General features: G+C 39.4%; 1 long non-coding RNA gene across 2 annotated transcripts in view; it reads left to right on the top strand.

The window, feature by feature from the left end:
* The first annotated feature begins 2,044 nt into the window (after positions 1–2,044).
* LOC121393778 overlaps positions 2,045–23,263 on the top strand; it is a 35,587-nt gene continuing 14,368 nt past the window's right edge. The window contains exons 1-2 of one of the 2 annotated variants that reach the window (XR_005961342.1): positions 2,045–2,149; positions 2,258–2,359. This is a non-coding gene — a long non-coding RNA (uncharacterized LOC121393778). The other variant, XR_005961341.1, reaches the window with a different exon arrangement.

Genomic DNA, 23,263 nt, shown 5'->3' with positions numbered 1-23,263 from the left:
GACCTATCATCCAGGAAGGTTGGGATTTCCAGCTTTTTCATGCTTTAAACTGATACTTGCATGCAGGGCTACCATCAGGGGCAGGTCTGGATTGGGAGTCAAAACAGGCCCTGGCATTTCAAGTACACAGTAGCCCAACCAGACCCCCCCACCAGCCCACTGAATAGTGACTGTCTATGGCATCTTACAGCAAGCCCTCACAGATTGCTAGTCGGAGCCTTATGCAGGAGGTACATTTGTACCTGGCAAAACGGGGCCAGCTGTGCTGTCCTTCAGACCCTGACTGGCAATCTGTGGGTTCTGGCAAATGCCAGAGGGGCTGCTGTATGGTTCCATAAAAAGTTACCATAGAGTGGGCTGGTTGGGGGCTGTTTGGGCTGACAGGGGGCTGTTTGGGCCTCTGCGTACTTGGAATGGCAGGGCCTATTTTGACTCCCAGTCCAGGCCTGCTGTCCTTTATAAATTATCCAGGCCCTGAAGATCTATACTATATACTGTATTTGTGTTGCCAAGTAACTGGCTTATACAAGTAAAAGGATAAGGGGAGTGAACTTTACTGGGGGGGGCAATGTGTTAGATACCCCAAGCTGGTGATTGTGTCCACTGAAACAACCCGGGTTGCTCCTGCCGTGTCGCTCCACTGTCCCAGAAATCCTCTGCTCTGTCCTTGATTAAAGTTTGTGACTTTAAAGTTTAAATCTGATCTTGACTGTACAGTGCACCCAAAGGGTATTATTAGTTAGGGATATGCAGCACTGTGTAGCAGGAATACCAACCAAGGCAATGATCTCCTATTTAATATAAACAGAAAACCAAAACAAGTACAGGTATAGGATCCCTTATCTGGAAACCCGATATTCCAGAAATCTTAGAATTACGGAATAGCTGTCTCCCATAGACTCAATTTTATCCAAATAATCCAAATTTTTAAAAATTATTTCCTTTTTTTCTGTAATAATAAAACAGTAGCTTGTACTTGATCCCAACTAAGATATAATTAATCCTTATTGGAAGCAAAACCAGCTTATTATGTTTATGTAATGTATTTAAAGTAAGACCCCATATCCTGAAAGCCCCAGGTCCTGAGCATTCTGGATAACAGATCCTATATCTATACTGTTCCTATACCTATACCCAGGTCGGGCCAAGGGGTAGGCACATGCCTAGGGCGCAAGGCTGGGGGGTGCCAGGCACGTACCTCCTCTGTCGCCTACCCCCAGACGGTGCCGACTCTCTGTGTTTTTCCATCTTCTTGCGCTCCTGCACATGCAGGCGAATGCACGCTCACACCAATTCATACATGCGCACGTTCACGGCAATTCACGCGATGCGCACGAGCGCAAAAATAAGGTAAAAACCACATCTTTCTTGTGCATGTGCACACGAGCGCCACCTTGCCCATGCGCACTCGGGCTAAGCCGGCGCCGCGTCCGCAGGCTTGCCTTGGGCGCCTGTGCGGCGTGGCCCAGCCCTGCCTATTACCTATACTGTTCCTATACCTATACAGAAAAAAATCATTTGGATTATTTGAATAATGGGAGACGGCCTTTCCATAATTCGGAGCTTTCTGGATAACGGGTTTCTGCATAACGGTTCCCATACTTGTATGAATACCGAAGGCATGGGACCTGTTATGCAGAATGTTTGGGACCTCTGGTTTTCCAGATAAGGGAATTTTGGATCTCATTTGGAAATCATTTAAACATTAATTAAAAAGGATTGTTCTGCCTCCAATAAGAATAAATTATATCTCAGTTGGGATCAAGCACATAATAACGATTTATTATTACAGAGAAAAAGGAAATAATTTGTAAAAATCTGAATTATTCATTTAAAATTGAGTTTCGGGGAAATGGCATTCCCCTTAATTCTGGATAACGGATCCCATATCTGTAATACATGTTGGTAAATGCCTGTGTCAGCTATATCATTTCATTGCTCTAACTACCTACCACCAGCTACCCACCCCTTTCTATTTTCAGCAAAGCTGCTAGCCTGTTTTCATGATAAGAGTTAGGTGATCTTGCCATTTCCCACCCATGGGCCCTTCTTTACTGGAAGAGCTGCAGCTGACATCCAGAGGCCCTGAGAATTTGGCCAGTCACAGTGACAAGAATTAGAAGAATGTATCAGGAGGAAATAGCGGTTGGTGAGTCAGAGTGCCTAATCTCCTTCATGTAACTTCAAGCCCTTTTTTTTCTCATTCAGATGGTAATGCTTAATAATGAGAAATTTCTTCTTCACAATGGAATTCTAGGATTTTTTTTTCTCATTTTCCTTTCACTCTGGTCTGAGCGCTGAAGTGTCGGTGCAGTAGTCGTGTTGAAGTGAAATGGGGGACCTCTCTTGTGCCCAGTGGGTATGTACTGTATGTTCCTGGCATGCTGACTGCTGCCATTCTATCTTTGTACAACTTGCTTGCTATGTCATAACCATCGGTCAGCTATTGTTGTTGTGAGATCTTAGCTTGAAATGCTGAACTTAGTCACATTGGAGATACTTTTTACTGTGTAATTGAGGGAAATATAGTAAATAGGGCAGAGGGATGGATGATAGATAGAGCATGTCATTATTATAATAGCATTTGACTTTTCATTGAGAACATAAACAATAAATAAATGTCCATATATTAATTATTAGCAGGCCCGGATTTGTGGAAAGGCCACCTTTTTAGGGGGCGGCATGCTGCCCAACCACAACCAAATTGGTTCAAAAACAGGGGGATGAGCTGGAGATACAATAATCTTTTACATTTCCCCATTGATGATGAAAATTTGCAGAAATAAATTGAAGGGCACAGGGGTGATGAACGACAGTGGGCCTAGGGGCGCCCTCTATGTAAATCCGGCCCTGATTATTAGACATTAGACATGATCACCTACAAATGAACTTTTAGCATGCTGTAGAGCAGGGGTCCCCAAACTTTTTTTTATCCTTGAGCCACATTCAAATGCAAAAAGAGTTGGGGAGCAACATGTTGCTTGAGAGACACTGGTTGGGGACCACTGCTGTAGAGATATGTGTGATATTCTGAGACAATCTGCAATTGGTTTTCATTTTTTTTTTTTTGTGGCTTCTGAGCTATTTTGCTTTTTCATTCAGCAGCTCTCCAGTTTGCAATTTCAGCAAGCTGGTTGCTAATGTCCAAACTACCCTAGCAACTACAAACGTACTTAGGTATTACCTGCAGTAATGGGGGGGGAGCCCTGCATCTCCTTACATGCAGATTATGGGACAGGGCACTTAAATCAGAGGAGATCGCTGAGGAACTCAGACTGGCTGTTAGAGGAAGATGTAGGCAGGCTGCCATGTAGGAGGATCCTTATATTATACTCAGTGTTGGCTGGAGTCACACATTTTTTTGCTTTGAAATAGGTTTGTTTCCCATTGTAGCATAATAGATTGCATGCCCCATGGAAAACAGTGAAACCTAAAGCTGGCCAAATGTGCACAGACATTGTAGTTTGTACTGGTGTGTATAGTTTTCAGGATGTGCTGTCAAGGGGGAGGGGCAAGGGGCAGATTTTTCGGGTTAAAAAAACAGATCTATTATACCCCAATCCTTGAAATTCCATTCGAGTGTTTTCTTAAATTAGAAACCATTCAAGGGTTAAAAAAGCTCATCTAGCTCTAAAATTCGACCTTTGATAACTAAGGGGCAGGTTTATCAAGGGTTGAATTTCGAAGTGTAAAATACCTCGAAATTCGACCATGGAATTGAAATACTTCGACTTCGAATATCGAAGGCAAAGTATTTTTCAGAGAATTTGGCCAACGTTCGAAGTAAAATTGTTTGATCGAACGATTAAATCGATTCGAACGATTTTAGCGTACGGTCGAACGATTTTACTTCGATGTGTAAAGACTTAGAAAATGGTTGTAGAAGGTCCCCATAGGCTAACATAGCACTTCGCAGGTTTAATTTGGCGAAATATTGAAGGCAAAGTTTTTTTAAAGAGACTGTACTTCGATTATCGAATGGTTGAAATATTCAAACTATTTTTACTTCGAATCAAAGTAAATTCAAAGTCGTAGTATCCTATTTGATGGTCGAAGTATCCAAAAAATTACTTTGAATTTGGAATATTTTAACTTCGAAAATTCCCTCGAATTCACGACCCTTGATAAATCTGCCCCTAACATATCTTTTTTAACATGGATATTGGTTGTTTTATGGACTGTATGGTTTTGCATTGAGGCATACCAGGTTATTAGCATTTATGTAACATTATGTTGGCACACCCAACAACATTTATCCAATGTAACATACTTCCAACGTTTAGTATGTTACCCAATGGACTATTCTAAACAACTTTTCAATTTTTTGAATTTGCCTTGCTCTTCTGGCTCTTTCTTTCAAATGGGGGTCACTGACTGACCCCAGCAACCAAAAAATATTGCTCTGTGAGGCTACAATGTTATTGTTACTTTTTATTACTATTTAAGCCCTCCTCTATGCATAGCTCTGTCTCTCTTTCAAACCACTGCCTTGTTGCTAGGTTAAATTGGACCCTAGCACCCAGTTAGCTGTTGAAATTCCAAACTGGAGAGCTGCTGAACAAAAAGCTAAATAATTGAAAAACTCCAAATAATAAAAAATGAAGACCGATTGCAAACTGTCTCAGAATCATATTAAAAGGTGAACAACCCTTTTAAGTGATGGCTGCCCTTCTGGCCCTAACCTATAATGACTTATAATCAGTGGAGCAATTGTTCACCTGAAGTTTACATTGTCAGTCAATAAAGAAAATTAGCAATAAAGAAAATTAGCACTCTTCAGTTGTTATTTATATTTTTAACTATTTGCCTTCTACTTTGCCTCTTTCTAGCTTGTAGTTTAAAACATTGATCTTATTGTTAGGGGCCACTGACAGCCAGGCAGCCAATCAAAGTTATTGAACTATTGGTTTACTACAAATGTATTGTTATTGTTACTTTTTACTACTCATCTTTTCTATTCAGGCCCTTTCCTATTCATATTCCAGTGTCTTATTCAAACAACTTCTTGGTTTCCAGGGTAAATTGGACCCTAGCAACCAGTTAGTTGCTGGAGTTCCAAAGTAGAAAACTGCTGACAAAAATGCTACCATAAACCATATAAAATAAAAATGAAGCACAACTGAAAATTATCTTAGAATATTACTCTATACATTATGCCCCTTTAATAAACTTAAGATCAGAGCTGGAATTGGGGGTAGGCAGAGTAGGCACGTGCCTTTGGCGCAAAGCTTGGGCGGGCGCCAGCACGTGCCTTCCCCAATGTCCAGTCCCCTCTCTCCCTGACTGCTACTTTCTAGTGTAATTGCGCTTCTGTGCATGCGCACAAGCGACATTTTCATGCATGCACATGCTCTGCTGGCTCCGCGACCGGCCAGGTTGCCTAGGGCATCCGGCCAGCCAGGCCCGGCTCTAAATAAGATAATGGTATATTTCCCAAAACTCAAATGTATAAGGCCAGCTTTTGTCCTGTGGGGTATGAGCTGCCCACTAACCTGTAGTACAAAAGCAATGCAGAAGACAATTATCAGCATGTTTTCTTTGCATTTGAATTCTTACATTAGGTGGCACGATTTGAGTTTTTTCTCTTGAATTCTCAAGATTCATTAAGCGCAAAAACTCAAATAACTTGAATGTAAAAATTTAGCATCTAAGGGGGTCATGTTATATAAGTCACTAAGTTTGCCCAGGAGCAGTAACCCATAGCAACCAATCAGCAGGTAGGATGTACTGGTCACCTGTTTAAAAGCATCTTATTGGATGCTGAGGGTTACTGCTACTGGGCAAACTTAATGCCGTTAATTACATATGGGGGAACAAGTTCAAAAGTTTAGCTGGCAAGTTCATGTAGAAATAAATGGGAGTTGTGCTAGACAAAATGTATGTTTTCTTTTAATTTTGAGTTTTTCAATTAAAACAATGCAAAATTCTCAAATGCGAATTTTGATAAATATTTAGCACCTAGCTGTCTAACATCTCATTCCAAAACTGAGAGTTAAAATATAGAGCTTATGCATTCTACTATATAAGCCTCCATCCTACTGGGAAGCCTTTCCATTAGATCTTGGAAACAGTGTACTGTTAAAGGAACAGTTCAGTGTAAAAATAAAAACTGGGTAAACAGGCTTTGCAAAAATAAAATGTTTTATTGTTAGTTAGGCAAAAATGTAATGTATAAAGGCAGGAGTGACTGGATGTCTAACATAATAACCATAATCCTATTTCCTGTTTTTCAGCTCTCTAACTCTGAGTTAGTCAGCAACTTGGGACAAAACTTGGGACAAAACTGTTCAGTGAGTTTGCAATTGATCCTCAGCATTCAGCTCAGATTAAAAGCAACAGGTATGACCCATGTGGCCCCCCCCTCAAGTCACCGATTGGTTACTTCTTGGTAACCAGGGTAACCAATCAGTGAAAGCCAAGAAAGCTGAAAAGCAGGAAGTAGCGTTCTGTTCTGTTAGACATCAAGTCACTCCAGCCTTTACACATTACATTTTTGGCTAACTAACTATATTAAAAACATTTTGCACAGCCTATCCATTTACCCAGTTTATATTTTTATACTGAACAATTCCTTTAATATGCCCCCCCCCCACAAAATTTCTAGGAGGAAGGGCTCTAAGCACTTGACCATTCTCCCATTTACTGCATTGCTGTTACCTACAGCAACCAAACAAGCAGGCTGGCAGCAAAGTTTAAAATGGGGACTGGGTACTAGGAGCTACCATACCTCCCAACATTTGGAAAATAGAAAGAAGGGCGAAAAGATTTGGCTGGTGAAGCATGTCGAAACGTTTTTTGACCACGACCATTTTATGGCCACATCCCCCAAATACTACATCACTTTTACAAAGTTTGGCAGGTTATGGAATGTTTGAACACATTTCTGGGGGTTTTAGGGTCAGGTTTTATGTGTTATTAGACTTTTGCTAATGAAGGTGACCTGCCCTTTAAGCTGCAAGTCACGGTTTCCCCAAGAGACCTGCTTATCTTAAATAGTATGTATCTAATGTATCTAAGTTCAGCTGCCACATATGCTGGACTCTCTGCCAAAAGCCTCTTATTTAATTCAGTTTGAAATTTTGTACCTTTTTCTGGCTGTCAGTGCAGGAGATCAAAGAGAAAGTCGGGAGATTTCATTAACAATCCAGGACTTCGGGTTTGAGCTGTCAAAATTGGGACTATCCAGTGAAAACGGGACAGTTGGCAGGTATGCCATATTGTAGACCCAGCTATCTGGGTTCCCTTGTAACCCAGGTCCCCTCATGACAGCAGGGTCTGCTGTATGGTTGGAAAAATTCTTGGTCGGATTCAGCCCTTCCAATTCATGCCACATTTGTTCAGGGGACTGTGTGTAGGCCAATCAGTTTTTTCCACTTCCATAATTTAACAGATATATAACCAGTATATGATGTGTTAAATACGTTGAGTGAGCTTACCGCTATACATGGTGGGCCGGGGGGCACACACCCCAGACCTTCAGCCATGACACTTAGTCATAGGCTCAGCCTATGACTAAGTGTCCCTGGTAGACATGAAACGCATCAGGGCTTGGTTCTTAATTTATGGAAAATAAAATGTAAGCTTTTTTAACCTTTTACCATCTGACTCCGGCTTTACTATCTCGTGGGTCCAGGCCTGTGCCAGCCTCTTTTGAAGTTCCCTGGTATTTTTCCACTTTCACCTCATCAAGCAATTCTGAATTTCATTGAGCATGGGGGACATTATTGTACTGGAACAGGAAACAGCCTTCCCAAAACTGTTGTCCCAGGGCCTAAGGGGCTGTAGTTATGTCATTGCCACTCTAAAGTGACCCTTGTATTTCACGGGGTACACTCACTCTGCATTCCCAATTCCATAGTGCACTGCTGCTCTGCACACATACATTAGTAGTAAATAAGTTGAATGCCAATTTAATTCTATGGCATTATTATTTAGTTTCCATTACAACCAGAATCATTCATACTATTGTTTTTATGGTCATTCCTCCCCCAAAACAAATCTCTAATCATTTCTTTATAAACAGCAACTCTGCCATTTGGCAAATCCTTGTACAAGCAAAGAATTCTACTATGTAGCTTTGTATCCAATGTAAATATTAGCAGTATGCATTTCTGTTTGTTTAAGAAAATACAGAATATAAGATTTTGGAACCCACTTAACACCAAGCGTTTTATCATGTTGGAATCACGTGCCAAGTTTCTGCAAAAAATTGTTAAGAGCGGTGTAATTTCCAGAAAAAAAACAGTATATTGTTAATTCAACGACATTTGCAATATGACCATATGTATATTTATATAAATGCATTTATATATTGAAATGTACTCGAAATACGCATATTTTCCAGGTACAGTTATGGGACCTGTTATTCAGAATGCTGGGGACTTGAGGTTTTCCGAATAACGGATCTTTTCATAATTTTTCATACCTTAAGTCTACTAGAAAATCATGTAAACGGTAAATAAACCCAAACAGCTGCTTTTGCTTCCAATAAGGATTAATTATATCTTAGTTTGGATCAAGTATAAGCTACTGTTTTATTATTACAGAGAAAAGGAAATAAAATTGGATTATTTGGATAAAATGGAGTCTATGGGAGGCGTCCTTTCCGAAATTCTGAGCTTTCTGGATAACGGATCCCATACCTGTACAAACTCTGTGTAGTCTGATCTCTGCTACTACCTGTTCAAGAAATCTTGCTAGTATTTGTAGCCTCACTCAAGATAATAATTTATTTAGAAACATTTTTCATTGTGAAACTATTCTTTCATAGTCTGATTTTGAATATACGTTTGGTTTGCAAAGGGGTTCTCATGCCAAGAAACGATTCAGTCATTTATAAAGCATGGGCACCGCTGCTCTTGAGAGACATGTTTGTGCTCTGATGGAAGCATGTTTTGGACTTCCAAGGCTTGTGGGTTTTTTTTTAAATTTGTAAGCAGAGGTCTGCATTAAAGCAACAGTTGCTTTGCCATTTCCAATATACAGTAATTAAAAATGCAGTTGGAAGCACTGCTGCTTCCGACTCATGAAACAATTTAGCGTAAGCCAGCTGATTTGAAAAACTGAAGAAGTACTCACATCTGCTACACTTCATCAAAACCAGGGGAACAGGAAGGGAAAAAACAAATATTGCTTTAAATTTCCGTTCCATTAACAAGTAACTTTAAACCGGTTTTAATGGATAATAGAAAGGTGCTAAGAATTACATTTGCTTTCCTTATGCAAAGGAAAAACAGATTTTGGATTTAATGGAAAAATTATGCAAGTGCTAAGTTTACTCTTCATTCCTACAGTAATATCTAGGTTATGACCAGACTGGCAGACTTGCAGTGCTAAAAGGCCATAGAAATGTACCTATAAATGGCCCCTCTTTGGTAGACGCTCACTAATGGCCTGCTTTGTTTCCTGCTTGGGACATTGAAATCTCCCTATGATGACAATAGCCTTATAACCTTATCACTTTGCTGAACTTTGCTGTGCTTAAGAGCAGAGACACACAGTCAGATTCGGGCAGATTAGTCTCCCGACGACAAATCTCCTCCTCTTTCTCGGACTGGGATGCCAGGGGCCCAACAGAAAAACTTAGACCATGGGCCCACTTTCCAAACTATTATTCCTCCTCCCCTCACTCAACCTCTTTATTCTCCTAGTCTAGCACAGTGGAAGTCCCTATAGTGATAACGTAACACCTGGATAGATACACCCTCAGGATCTCAGCACCGTGACCTGGATCCTCACTCATTGGATCAGGGAAACCACAAGTTCTAATTCCCTATTAGGCTGTGTCCCTATACTACAGGCCAGTCTTGCCTGAGGGGAGAGCTACCCCCTTACTATCTCCTAGTTAGAGCTAATCTTCTCTTGCTGCTTAACCTACCTATCCTACTCTCCTAGAGAGTACTATTACAGGTAGTATCCTATCTCTAGTTAGCCTCATTCACGGGGGTCCCTGCTCCCCGACTTATCTCTCTCTAGAGGTACTGGTCCTCCCTCTAGGGCAAATTGGTTTTACTGCGCCTTGTTGTACACAGGCTCACTGGAAACATCCATATGGGTCAGACACCTGGAGCCAAAGAGGAAGATCCACCCCTTCTCACTCACTATACCAAAGTGTAAATTACAAACTAGCTACATGGGCATCTGCTCGGCAACTAGGGAGATCAGGAAGTGTAGGGATTTAAAGTCATAGAGGCACATTAAATTTATGGGTACCTACAAATTCATCACTGAAGCTGCTGTACTTCTACTAATACACTTTAACTCCATTAGTGGAGTATGCTGGGAGTTTTGGTTAAACTCTGAGCAAAATCATTGTGAAGACCAATCGAAAAGTTTCTTAGAATTAGTCATCTATAACATACTAAAGTCACTTAAAGGTGAACCACCCCTTTAAATATAAAATTATGGAGAAGATAACCAGTGTCTATAAATACCTCTATAGATATGTTGTTCTTTAAATAGAGATTGTAACCTTGAAGTAATGCTTACATACATTTTGTTCAGAAAACCTCTAGATATAGAGTACTCAACACTGGGAGTGTTGTGTTTCTGTACTTTTGAGACTATCTATATAAGGGGGAAGAGATGATGTATTTCAAGAGGAAACCTCAAATGTACACTGTAAACTGATTGTAACAAATAGTACCTCCTGAAAGTGTTTTTCAAACAAACACAAAGGAGTTCCCTAGCCTTACTCAATGCTAAGGGGCATATTTATCAGTCAGTTTGCTTGAAACACTGATGACACAAGCAGTATTTCCAGAGCAATGCTGATTTACTCACAAAAGGGCTGAACTGAACAAGTGCAATTGCCAATAGCAAAAATCAGGACTTTTATTTTCCAACTTGTAGTAGACTGATCAAACTGCCTCGTTGGTTACCTTTGGCCATAGCACAGCTGCCATAAATACATTATTTGCAATTGCTGGACAAACGGATGTAATCTAGCAGTAAATATAGTATATTTTCACTTGTACTATCCCTTGGAACAAGTACCACAGGATAATGTGTCTAGAATTGTTGGTGGTGTAAATGTAGAATAGCACAATGCAAGTCTTTACTCAGTACATAACTGTAGATTAGTTAAGACAAAGGTTCTAAAAGGGGGGGAAAACAAACACTTAACAAATAATTAGTAAGAATGGAAGCTGTCGGTTCCTCTTCCATAGACCTTATCGTTTCCATAGACCTTATTGTTTCTATAGACCTTATCGTTTCTGTTTGGCACCAAGTCTTTAGATCTTATATGTGTTCCTTGTTCCTTGTCCATGCCCTGTTGCAATTTACATCAGCTAATAGCTAATAGCAATTACTACTTTGCTATTTAGAAACATCTTTTTGAGGTTTTCAGACCAGGAGAAATGTGAACATAACCCCCATTACAGCTGCTTTGTCAAGGGATTGCAAAGTCATCCCATAAAGTACATGGGTTCACTTAGCATCCCTTAAAAGAGACAATTTTTACCCTGCTGTCACCCAAACACAACGGACTAGCTGTGCCTGGCATCCTGGTGAAATCATAGCAGATGGGTGTCATTTACAACATTGGGCAAATACTGTATGCACCTTATTAAGTCACCCAATGAGATAAATTTCTTTTCCGCGTTTAAACTTGCAAGCTGGCTGAAAAAAATGAATCACTGGTTGGTTGTTATGAGTTATTGCCCAGGTGCTAATTTCTCCAGTGTTATAAATCAGCTGACTCTCTCTATTTTGAAAGGAAAACCATTTGGAAATGAGTATTGATGTCACCTAAGATTGATGCAACTCAATCTTAATATATGTATATTAGTTTTTCTCTCTCAAATATATAGATCTTGTTTCCTGAATCAGTTGAGTACACCGTTTCAGCATTAAGCAGTCTCACAACTGGCTGATAGTGAATGGGCGAAACAAATTTGCTAGACGCAACTTCACTGCACTGCGAGTTTTGGCCGCAGTTTTGCAAAACTTCTGCGAAAATTCACTTGTGTAAAATTTTGGACGCGTGTCGAAATAGTCACCCGTGTCAAAACCACAGCCCATCAACATCTATTCAGACGCCTATTGACTTTAACGGCGGCGTCAAAATTGAACGTGCCGTCAAAATTCGCAGGAAATTCACAAATTTTTCGGCGAAGCTGGACATATTCGCCCATCGATATTGGCTGATTGTGTTGCAGGCTTGTCTTGCTGCCCTATCATCTTGCCTTGGGCCAAAAGTCACTTTCCAGCTTTGGACATGTCTTTAACCCTTTAAGTGCCAGCAGAATTTCACATTTTGGTTACGCGAAATGCCAGCCGTTTTTGAAACATTTTGTGCTCTCTCACTTTAGGGGCATTTCTGAGGGAAACCTATAGTTTACCTAGGAAAACTATACATTGTTTTTTTCGTAGAAACTGAGCTTTCTAAATCTGCCTGAGTTTTCATGTATTTCCACCTGTGCAAAAAAATTTATAGTGCTAAATACCAAAAAAAATGAAAAATTACCATTTTTCATCGTATATCAATTTATACCAGAAAAATTATTTAATTTTACGGATGAAAATCCAACTGATTTGGAAAGCCTTATGTCTCTCGAACGTGCCAATACCAGATATGTATAGTTTTAGGGAGATTTAGGATTTCTGTACAGCAAAAACTCCCGGCAGTATATTACCGAATTTTGAAAGCACTAAGGCAGAAAACGGCATGCTTTAGATTCCAAGGCAAAAAATCCTGAAACCGTAGGTTTACCCCAGAAAACCATACATTTTTGAAAAGTACACATTCTGCCGATTACAAAATGGTAACTATGTCTCTCTACTCCCAACTACCAAACAGAAAAGCTTGTCTGAACATAGCGGTTTTTCAACACAAAATTCAAAATTCTGAAAAATCATTTCAAAGGTTTTATTTTGCTGCTTCCGCATATCCCAAACTATATTAGGTACCAAGAAAAGCACCTGAAATATGATTGCCAGGGGTCCACTGAACAATTTGATACCCATTATGCATAGGTTTACCAAAGTATCTGGCATTTAGAGACACCAATATGTAGTTAGCACATCCAAATTGTTCAGGACTTTACTTCAGCTACTGAGAAATCAACACATTGACTGCATTTTTGTGGGGTAAAAACACAGAAGTATATGTTTACCCCCCAAACCCATATATTTTTGGAAAGTACACATTTCTACCGAATCTAAAATGGGTTACCCATGCCTTTCTGCCTCCAAACTACTGAGTTGCAAGGCTTTCCCACAATTGTCGGTTTTGGTGAAATATCTGAAAATTGCCTCAAAGCTTCAAACTTCCCAGCACCATATCACCCATGTATCGTTACGCACCAAGAAAAAGCACCCTAAATATGATTGCCAGGGTTCCTCCAAACAGTTTGGTGGCCATTGTTCATAGGTTTACCAAAGTATCTGGCATTTAGAGGCCTCAAATGAAGTTAGCGCATACAAATAGTCCGGTGGGTAATTTTCATCTAATGAAAATCAACACATTGACTGCATTTTTGTGGGGTAAAAACACAGAAATATATGTTTACCCCCCAAACCCATATATTTTGGAAAGTACACATTCTACAGAATCTAAAATGGGTACCCATGCCTTTCTGCTCCAAACTACTGAGTCGCAAGGCTTTCCCACAATTGTCAGTTTTGGTGAAATATCTGAAAATTGCCTCAAAGCTTCAACTTCTCAGCACCATATCACCCATGTATCGTTAATGCACCAAGAAAAAGCACCCTAAATATGATTGCCAGGGTTCCTCCGAACAGTTTGGTGGCCATTGTTCATAGGTTTACCATAGTATCTGGCATTTAGAGGCCCCAAAATGAAGTTAGTGCATACAAATAGTCCTGTGGGTAACTTCAGCTAATGAAAGATCAACACATTGACTGAAGTTTTTGTGGGGTAAAACACAGAAATATATGTTTACCCCCCAAATCCATACATTTTTGGAAAGTACACATTCTACAGAATCTAAAATGGGAACCCATGCCTTATTGCTCCAAACTACTAAGTCGCAAGGCTTTCCCAAAGTTGTCGGTTTTGGTGAAATATCTGAAAATTGCCTCAAAGCTTCAACTTCCCAGCACCATATCACCCATGTGTCATTACGTACTAAGAAAAAAGCACCCTAAATATGATTGCCAGGGTTCCTCTGAACATTTTGGTGGCCATTGTTCATAAGTTTACCAACGTATCTGGCATTTAGAGGCCCCAAAATGAAGTTAGCGCATACAAACAGTCCCGTGGGTAACCAGCTAATGAAAAATCAACACATTGACTGCATTTTTGTGGGGTAAAACACAGAAATATATGTTTACCCCCCAAAACCCATATATTTTTGGAAAGTACACATTCTACAGAATCTAAAATGGGTACCCATGCCTTTCTGCTCCAAACTACTGAGTCGCAAGGCTTTCCCACAATTGTCGGTTTTGGTGAAATATCTGAAAATTGCCTCAAAGCTTCAACTTCTCAGCACCATATCACCCATGTATCGTTATGCACCAAGAAAAAGCACCCTAAATATGATTGCCAGGGTTCCTCCGAACAGTTTGGTGGCCATTGTTCATAGTTTTACCAAAGTATCTGGCATTTAGAGGCCCCAAAATGAAGTTAGCGCATACAAACAGTCCCGTGGGTAACTTCAGCTAATGAAAAATCAACACATTGACTGCATTTTTGTGGGGTAAAAACACAGAATATATGTTTACCCCCCAACCCCATATATTTTTTGAAAGCACACATTCTACAGATCTAAAATGGGTACCCATGCCTTTCTGCTCCAAACTACTGAGTCGGCAAGGCTTTGCCAAATTTGGCTGTTGTGGTGAAATATCTGAAAATTGCCTCAAAGCTTCAACTTCCCAGGCACCATATCACCCATGTGTCATTACGTACTAAGAAAAAGCACCCTAAATATGATTGCCAGGGTTCCTCCGAACAGTTTGGTGGCCATTGTTCATAGGTTTACCAAAGTATCTGGCATTTAGAGGCCCCAAAATGAAGTTAGCACATACAAATAGTCCTGTGGGTAACTTCATCTAATGAAAATCAACACATTGACTGCATTTTTGTGGGGTAAAAACACAGACATATATGTTTACCCCCCAAACCCATATATTTTTGGAAAGTACACATTCTACTGAATCTAAAATGGGTACCCATGCCTTATTGCTCCAAACTACTGAGTCGCAAGGCTTTCCCACAATTGTCGGTTTTGGTGAAATATCTGAAAATTGCCTCAAAGCTTCAACTTCTCAGCACCATATCACCCATGTATCGTTACGCACCAAGAAAAAGCACCCTAAATATGATTGCCAGGGTTCCTCCAAACAGTTTGGTGGCCATTGTTCATAGGTTTACTAAAGTATCTGGCATTTAGAGGCTTCAAAATGAAGTTAGCGCATACAAATAGTCCTGTGGGTAACTTCATCTAATGAAAAATCAACACATTGACTGCAATTTTGTGGGATAAAAACACAGAAATATATGTTTACCCCCCAAACCCATATATTTTTGGAAAGTACACATTCTACTGAATCTAAAATGGGTACCCATGCCTTTCTGCTCCAAAACTACTGAGTCGCAAGGCTTTCCCAAAATTGACGTTTTTTTTGTGAAATATCTGAAAATTGCCTCAATGCTTCAACTTTCCAGCATCATATCGCCCATGTATCATTACGTATCACAAAAAAGCACCCAAATTGTGATTGCCAGGGGTCCTCCAAACAGTTTGGTGCCCACTGTGCATAGGTTTACCAAAGTATATGGCATTTAGAGGCCCCAAAATGAAGTTAGCGCATACAAATAGTCCTGTGGGTAACTTCAGCTAATGAAAAATCAACACGTTGACTGCATTTTTGTGGGGTAAAAACACAGAAATATATGTTTACCCCCCAACCCCATATATTTTTGCAAAGTACACATTCTACAGAATCTAAAATGGGTACCCATGCCTTTCTGCTCCAAACTGCTGAGTCGCAAGGCTTTCCCACAATTGTCGGTTTTGGTGAAATATCTGAAAATTGCCTCAAAGCTTCAACTTCTCAGCACCATATCACCCATGTATCGTTACGCACCAAGAAAAAGCAGCCTAAATATGATTGCCAGGGTTCCTCCGAACAGTTTGGTGGCCATTGTTCATAGGTTTACCAAAGTATCTGGCATTTAGAGGCCCCAAAATGAAGTTAGCGCATACAAATAGTTCTGTGGGTAACTTCAGCTAATGAAAGATCAACACATTGACTGCATTTTTGTGGGGTAATAACACAGAAATATATGTTTACCCCCCAAACCCATACATTTTTGGAAAGTACACATTCTACAGAATCTAAAATGGGTACCCATGCCTTATTGCTCCAAACTACTGAGTCGCAAGGCTTTGCCATATTTGGCGGTTTTGGTGAAATATCTGAAAATTGCCTCAAAGCTTCAACTTTTCAGCATTGTATTGTCCATGTATCATTACCAGCATAAAGCATCCTAAATATAAACATAGGGGTCTACTAAACAGTTTGATGCCCAATGTGCATAGATATACCAAACTATGTGGCGCACAGAGACCCCCAAATGACAATATGTATAGACATTTTCACGGCTGACGCGCTGGCTGCTGCAACATAACCACCCGGTGTGTGTATTATGCGACATTAGACCACCTAACAATACAGAGACTCCAGAAAACCATATATTTTCAGAAAGTACACATTCTGACGAATCCAATATGGGTAAATAAGTGTTTCTACTGCAAACTGCCAAACTGCAAAGCAATGCTGAACATAACGTTTTTTATCAAATTTCTGAAAATCGTCAGAAAGCTTGAATTTTACCCCATTATATGCCCCACTTTCGTAACTTATTAGCATAAAACATCCTAAATATGAACGCCAGGGGTCTACTAAACACGTTAATGCCCAATATGCATAGATATACCAAACTATGTGGCGCACAGAGACCCCCAAATGACAATAGTGTATATACATTTTTCCAACTGACGAGCTGGCTGCTGCAATATAAGCACCTGGTGTGTGTATTATGCGACATTAGACCCCCCTAACAGTACAGAGACCCCAGAAAACCATATATTTTCAGAAAGTATACATTCTGACGAATCCAATATGGGTGAATAAGTGTTTCTACTGCAAACTGCCAAACTGCAAATCAATGCTGAACATAACGGTTTTTATCAAATTTCTGAAAATCGTCAGAAAGCTTGAATTTTACCCCATTATATGCCCCACATTTCGTAACGTATCAGCATAAAACATCCTAAATATGAACGCCAGGGATCTACTGAACACTTTGATGCCCAATATGCATAGATATACCAAACTATGTGGCGCACAGAGACCACCAAATGACAATAGTGTATATACATTTTCACAGCTGACGCGCTGGCTGCTGCAATATAAGCACCTGGTGTGTGTATTATGCGACATTAGACCCCCCTAACAGTACAGAGACCCCAGAAAACCATATATTTTCAGAAAGTAAACATTCTGACGAATTCAATATGGGTAAATAAGTGTTTCTACTGCAAACTGCCAAACTGCAAATCAATGCTGAACATAACGGTTTTTATCAAATTTCTGAAAATCGTCAGAAAGATTGAATTTTACCCCATTATATGCCCCACATTTCGTAATGTATCAGCATAAAACATCCTAAATATGAACGCCAGGGGTCTACTGAACACTTTGATGCCCAATATGCATAGATATACCAAACTATGTGGCGCACAGAGACCCCCAAATAGATATATAGTAGATAAAATTTACAAGGCAAAACAAAATAAGGCAGTAAAGAGTGAAATGAAAAAAAATCCAATAAAACCACAAAAATCAATGTTTTTTTCCATACTAGTGTTATCGGCCGTCAGAATCACAGTTTGAATATTTTAGCCGGGCCAAACAGGTTATACGGCTAGAAACAAGTGAACACAACATATGCAGAGCTGAAAATGCAATAAAATGGCTAAAAATTCAATAAAATGGCTAAAAATGCACCTAAATACCCAAAATTGCAATATAATCACCGAAATAACATACAAAAGGTATTGCATAGTACGGTTAGCAAATACGCTATTCGTAATGGCAATAAAACATTTTTTTCAGGCAAAAAAAGAGACGATGCGATATGAAAAAAAAAAAAAAGCCACAATGCCATATATGTGCGTGTGCGTGTGTACAATTAGTAAATTACATGTTATGTGCGCGTGTGTGCGTGTGCACGTGTGTGTGAGTGCAGTGAGTGTAAGTGACCCCCCCAATCCCCAAAAATGTATGTGTAAGTGTGAATCTAAGTGTGTATTACTGAAATAAGTGTGTGTTGGTGTGTTTGTGTGTGTAATTGTTGCACTAACCTGAAAAAGTCGCTGAAGAGTGCTGCACATGATGTGGAGGGGTCCCAGGAAGAGCTTTGCGATGATCTGCCTGTTCCTGTGCTGTGGGGGCGGAGATCAACGGCGCAGTGCAGGCTGCAGCAGCAGGACACGTAAGTAACACGTGCCTGCTGCTGCTTTGGGGCCCCTGGGCGATCACGCCCCAGGGGCCACTCGATCCCCTGCTCTGCTCGTTGCCTAGGGGCAGGGGATCGAGGAGGAACGGAGCGAGTGGCTCTAACAGCCGCTCCTCCGCTCCAGAACCCGGAAGTGCTGCAGAACGTAGAATCTACGTTCTGTGGCATTTCAAGTTACTTTTCCACAGAACGTAGATTCTACGTTCTGTGGCACTTAAAGGGTTAAAATGTTCTTTCACAACCCACACAGTTTCGGTAGGAAAATTGTTTAACCTTTTCTGAATTTACAGCAACAAGCAGCAGCAGCACGTAGCTACACAGAGTTGCTTTGCTTTAATATGGATGTTATAAGAAAACACAAGCATGAATTGCAGGTTTTAGTTCTGCTATGAATGTTTTTCAGTCGCAGGAAAAAGTGGAGCATTTCAGATTCAGTGTTCTGTTCTGTTGCACTCGCCAATAAGTGCAGAGGATTTTTGCTCCAGAGGAACACAATGGCATGACTCTATAAGCATTGCTGTTTATTTGTAGTTATGTTGGACTTTGCTATTAAGTTTAAAGGGTGGCAGCAGATAAAAAAAAACATCTAACCACTAAATATGAATTCAAGTGAAATTTACGTAAAGCTATTATTTCTCTAAACTGTTTTGCTGAAGCACCTACCCTAGCACACCCAAATGAATATTTGCCCATAATCTGTGTAAACATTCATATGTCTGGCTGAGAACAAAGCTGACGTTCCACCAACGTTGACAATCAAGCAAGAGGCCAGAAACCTGAAAACACGACTTCTCTAGTGAATTTTTATGTATTCTGGAGCAAGGACTTTATTTACACAAATTCATACTGTACTTGAACAAATATAAACCAGTTTGCAATTAATTTACGATCCCTTAACATTTAATCCTTTTCCAAACTAGGGCCACACATGGATCTATTAGTGAACCTGATAACCTATAAAAGTTCTTTGTTCTGTATTGATTTTAATCTTGGTGTTAAAATTGTATCTTGCAATTGCTGTGTATGTAACCCTGGTAGGGGTGCAAATAAAGTGACTACTGTGCATGTAAAATGTGGACGGTCGTTTATTGGCTGAAGAAGTTATATAATAGTAGGTACTAGGTTTGCCAAGGAGCAATAACCCATAGCAGCCAATCAGCATGTAGAGTTTACTGGTCACCTGTTTAAAAGCAAACATCTTATTGTTTGTTATGAGTTACTGATACTTGGCAAACTTAGGGGGTTAATTATCAAAGCTTTATGAGCTTTTTTTAAACCTCGAATGAACTCACAACTCAAATGGTTTCTATTATAAGAAAAAACTGGAAGGTAAAAAATTGAAATCGGTAAATTCTAACTGAGAAACCCGAAAACTCGAATCGCTCTGAATGATTGAGCTTTCGTGCGAAACCCACTGAAAAAAAACTCGAACATCACGAAGGCTACTAACATCTTCAAATGGTTCAAGGGACCTGCCATTGACTTCTACATGACCTCGACAGGTTTAAGATGGTGTATTTTCGGATTCGAGCTAGTTCCAGGTTCAGGGTACCATAAATCACTTTTTTTTTTTTTTTTTTAACCTCGAAAAAATACCATTGAAAACTAAATTATTTTGTGTGGAAAAAAACAACTCGACCTTTGATAAATAACCCCCTTAGTGCCTTTTATTACATATGGGGATATGAGTGTTATACTACAGTTTGCAGTGACTTGAATCGCTTGGTGTATGCATGTAGTACAAAAACACTTCCAAAACTGGTAAATGTATGTTCTGCTGTGTATAAACCCACAGACATGTGACCTTTACATTATTCCTTTTAAACCACTGCATATTTTATATGTTGATGGCACTTCTGCGAGTGTGGTTCTTTTCTAAAAGTAAAACTAAAAATGTGCCAGGCATCTATTAACTTGCAATTTCTTTCTGAGTTGCTGCTTTTTGAGTGATTTCCCCCCCCGACTATTTTGCTCTGTAATTAACAAAGCGAAATTTATATTGGTCTGGAATCTTTTTTTTTTCTGAAGCAAGATGCATTAAATGTAGGTCTGGCTGCTTACTCAATTAAGGAGCAGGTATGTGAGTCTTGGTAGACTAATATAGTGAATGTAGGTGTGGATCAGAGGGTTTTGGATTGTGTGGGGGCAGTTTCGCCTGCCTGACCTTATTAGACTTCAGGGACGTTTACCCGTTTAACCTGATGCTTAAAACAGCAACCACTACATTATTATATTTAGTGTATTTGTATAACTTTGCAGCAGCCATTATTCTTGTTCAGAAATCTTGGAACAAATGTTTGTTACCATAAACACAGGGCGAGTCCTTTAAAAAAACGAAATAAATAGCATTGAAACAAAAAAAGTTGTTTTTTCTTTCTTTCTCGATTTCTGTAGAACATGTTGTGACTTTCCCATCTCCCTCAAATTGTAATCGTTCTTTGCTCTCCACAGCTTACTTCCTGTATGAGGTTAGTATGTTTACCGTACAGAAAAAGCTATTTTTGATCACATTTTTGCCAATAACTAATTTGAATCTATAAACCAGCTTGTATTCTTTGTCTTTCAGTCTGAATCATTACAGACAAGCAAAATATAGTTACCCTTTGACATACGCCAACACACCGAAAAACAGAGTCAAAAATACTCATTTTAGGAAGGTTTAGCGATTCATTTTTCGGTTTAATGGTGTTTATCATTTATTAAGCCGCCCACGGGTTGCCTTCTCCACCCTTTTGCTATCAATATCTGGGGCTTAGTGATGTCAGCGAATGAAACCGAATCAGGTTTGTTCGATGAACTATTTATTTTGCCATTGTAGTAACTGTAAGAAACGAGGTTTGACATTCATTTAACGACTGAAAAATAAACGCTGCCGATGGGTGTAAACAGGATCAAATTAATGCACGTTTTTAGTCAGTCTTCGTAGGAATATTACCGTTTGAAAGTGAAAGTTACACGAAGAAAACCTTTTAGACTGATTTTGATGCGAAATACAAACATTTCACTGCCGTTTAAAAGTGCAAGCAGAAATATTTACAGTTTTGTGCGTTCTGCTTTCAAACCATTGAAATGAAGGAGACTATAAACAGTCATTCCCAGAACTATACATTATAAATATTATTCTGTTTGTTTTATTTTCTAAGATTATTTCTACTACCATGGTATTTGTTATTTTTTAAATCAAACTGGTTCACTAGAATATTTCTAAACATGACTATCTTATACAGACTGTGCACAAAAAACTAGCGTTCATTTAAATGCAATTAGTTTGCCCTTGCAGCTTCTTGCTCTATCACCCTGGTTTCCTTAATTTGTCTCCTGAATACATTACACATTTAGACTGGTTTAGCTTTAATAATAATTTGCAGCCTAGCTGTAGGGTACGGTTGCATTATCAGCTTCCTAAGCAGAGACAGGGTTCAAACCACCTACAACCGTGTAGGACTTATTGGCACGTTGTAATTCTAATGCATAATAATTTGTAGTTATGGCTGAACCAGCCATTAACTTGTGCAACAGTTCTGGTCACTAAATCTACCCATTAATGTTAGATGCCTATAGGAAAAGTATTGTTCATTACTGCATAGTAAGATGCTTCCCTCCCTTAATGTCCTACATAAAACAGATTATTTACAATTGTTAGCGTGGTATGGAATAAATGTGACCATCTGCAAAATATAAGGTAGTATTTCTTGCTAACAGTACATTGGTAATTAACTCCCTCCATCACCTTTCCTCAGAAATGAATGTAGTTTTGTGTAAACCAGCATAGCATTACACGCAATAACACCATCTCATTTCACACGTTACCCCTTGAATAGGATGTTGAATCATTTAAGGCTTAAGTGGGAATGCCCCTGTGAGCTTGTATGGGGTAAGTACAAGTCAGCTGGCTGTCAGCTGATTCAACAATGCGCAACTCTGCCTGGTTCTTTTATTTTATTGTGGTGTTTCCGTCAGTGCTACTGGGGACTTCCCCATTTTCTATGGCCAAGATTACTGTTCTTAGCCACTGATTAGCTTTTAAAGGAAAAGTAAAGCTCAACAAAGAATTAGACTTAAACTGGCAATTCGGCCAGTTGACCGAAAAGATATCTGCCGCAGAACATGCCCCTCAGTAGCTGCCTACCTCAAAATTTCTAAATTTACAGCACATGCTTTAAACTTCTGTCAGTTACCTGACAATATACAGTACTATATATATATATATATATATATATATATATATATATATATATATATATATATATATATATTGGAAAATTTATGATGCAAATCTGATCAGTCATTAATTCCGACTCACGTTACATCTATTCTGCCCCGTAGTATCAACTTCTATGACTTATTTTTTGCTAATATTTTAAATATTTCCTCCTAAGTTTAGCTTTTCAAAGTCAGTCCGGAGAAATGTGAAGTGTCAGTCGCATCCAAAATACGGCCTAACAAGATGCTGTGGACAACTTTGAAGGCCTGGTCATAATAGGGCCACTGAACATCTAGAAGTTCAGTACAGGCATGGGACCTGTTATCCAGATTGTTTGGGACCTGGGGTTTTCCAGATAACGGATCTTCACACCTTAAGTCTACTAGAGAATCATATAAACATAAAATAAATCCAATTGGAAATCATTTTTAAAAAATTTGGATTATTTGAATAAAATGGAGTCGATGGGAGGATAAAGGATAAAAGATCCCATACTTGTACTTTAATGCAATATTTCTAGATCTATTTTTCTAGGCTTTAGTTCCTCATTAATAGCACACAGA

Source organism: Xenopus laevis, chromosome 5L, assembly GCF_017654675.1.
Source record: "Xenopus laevis strain J_2021 chromosome 5L, Xenopus_laevis_v10.1, whole genome shotgun sequence".
In the NCBI taxonomy this organism is placed as follows: Eukaryota; Metazoa; Chordata; class Amphibia; order Anura; family Pipidae; genus Xenopus; species Xenopus laevis.
The sequence above is the reverse complement of the archived record's forward strand: the minus strand, read 5'-3'. Positions and strand labels throughout refer to the sequence as shown.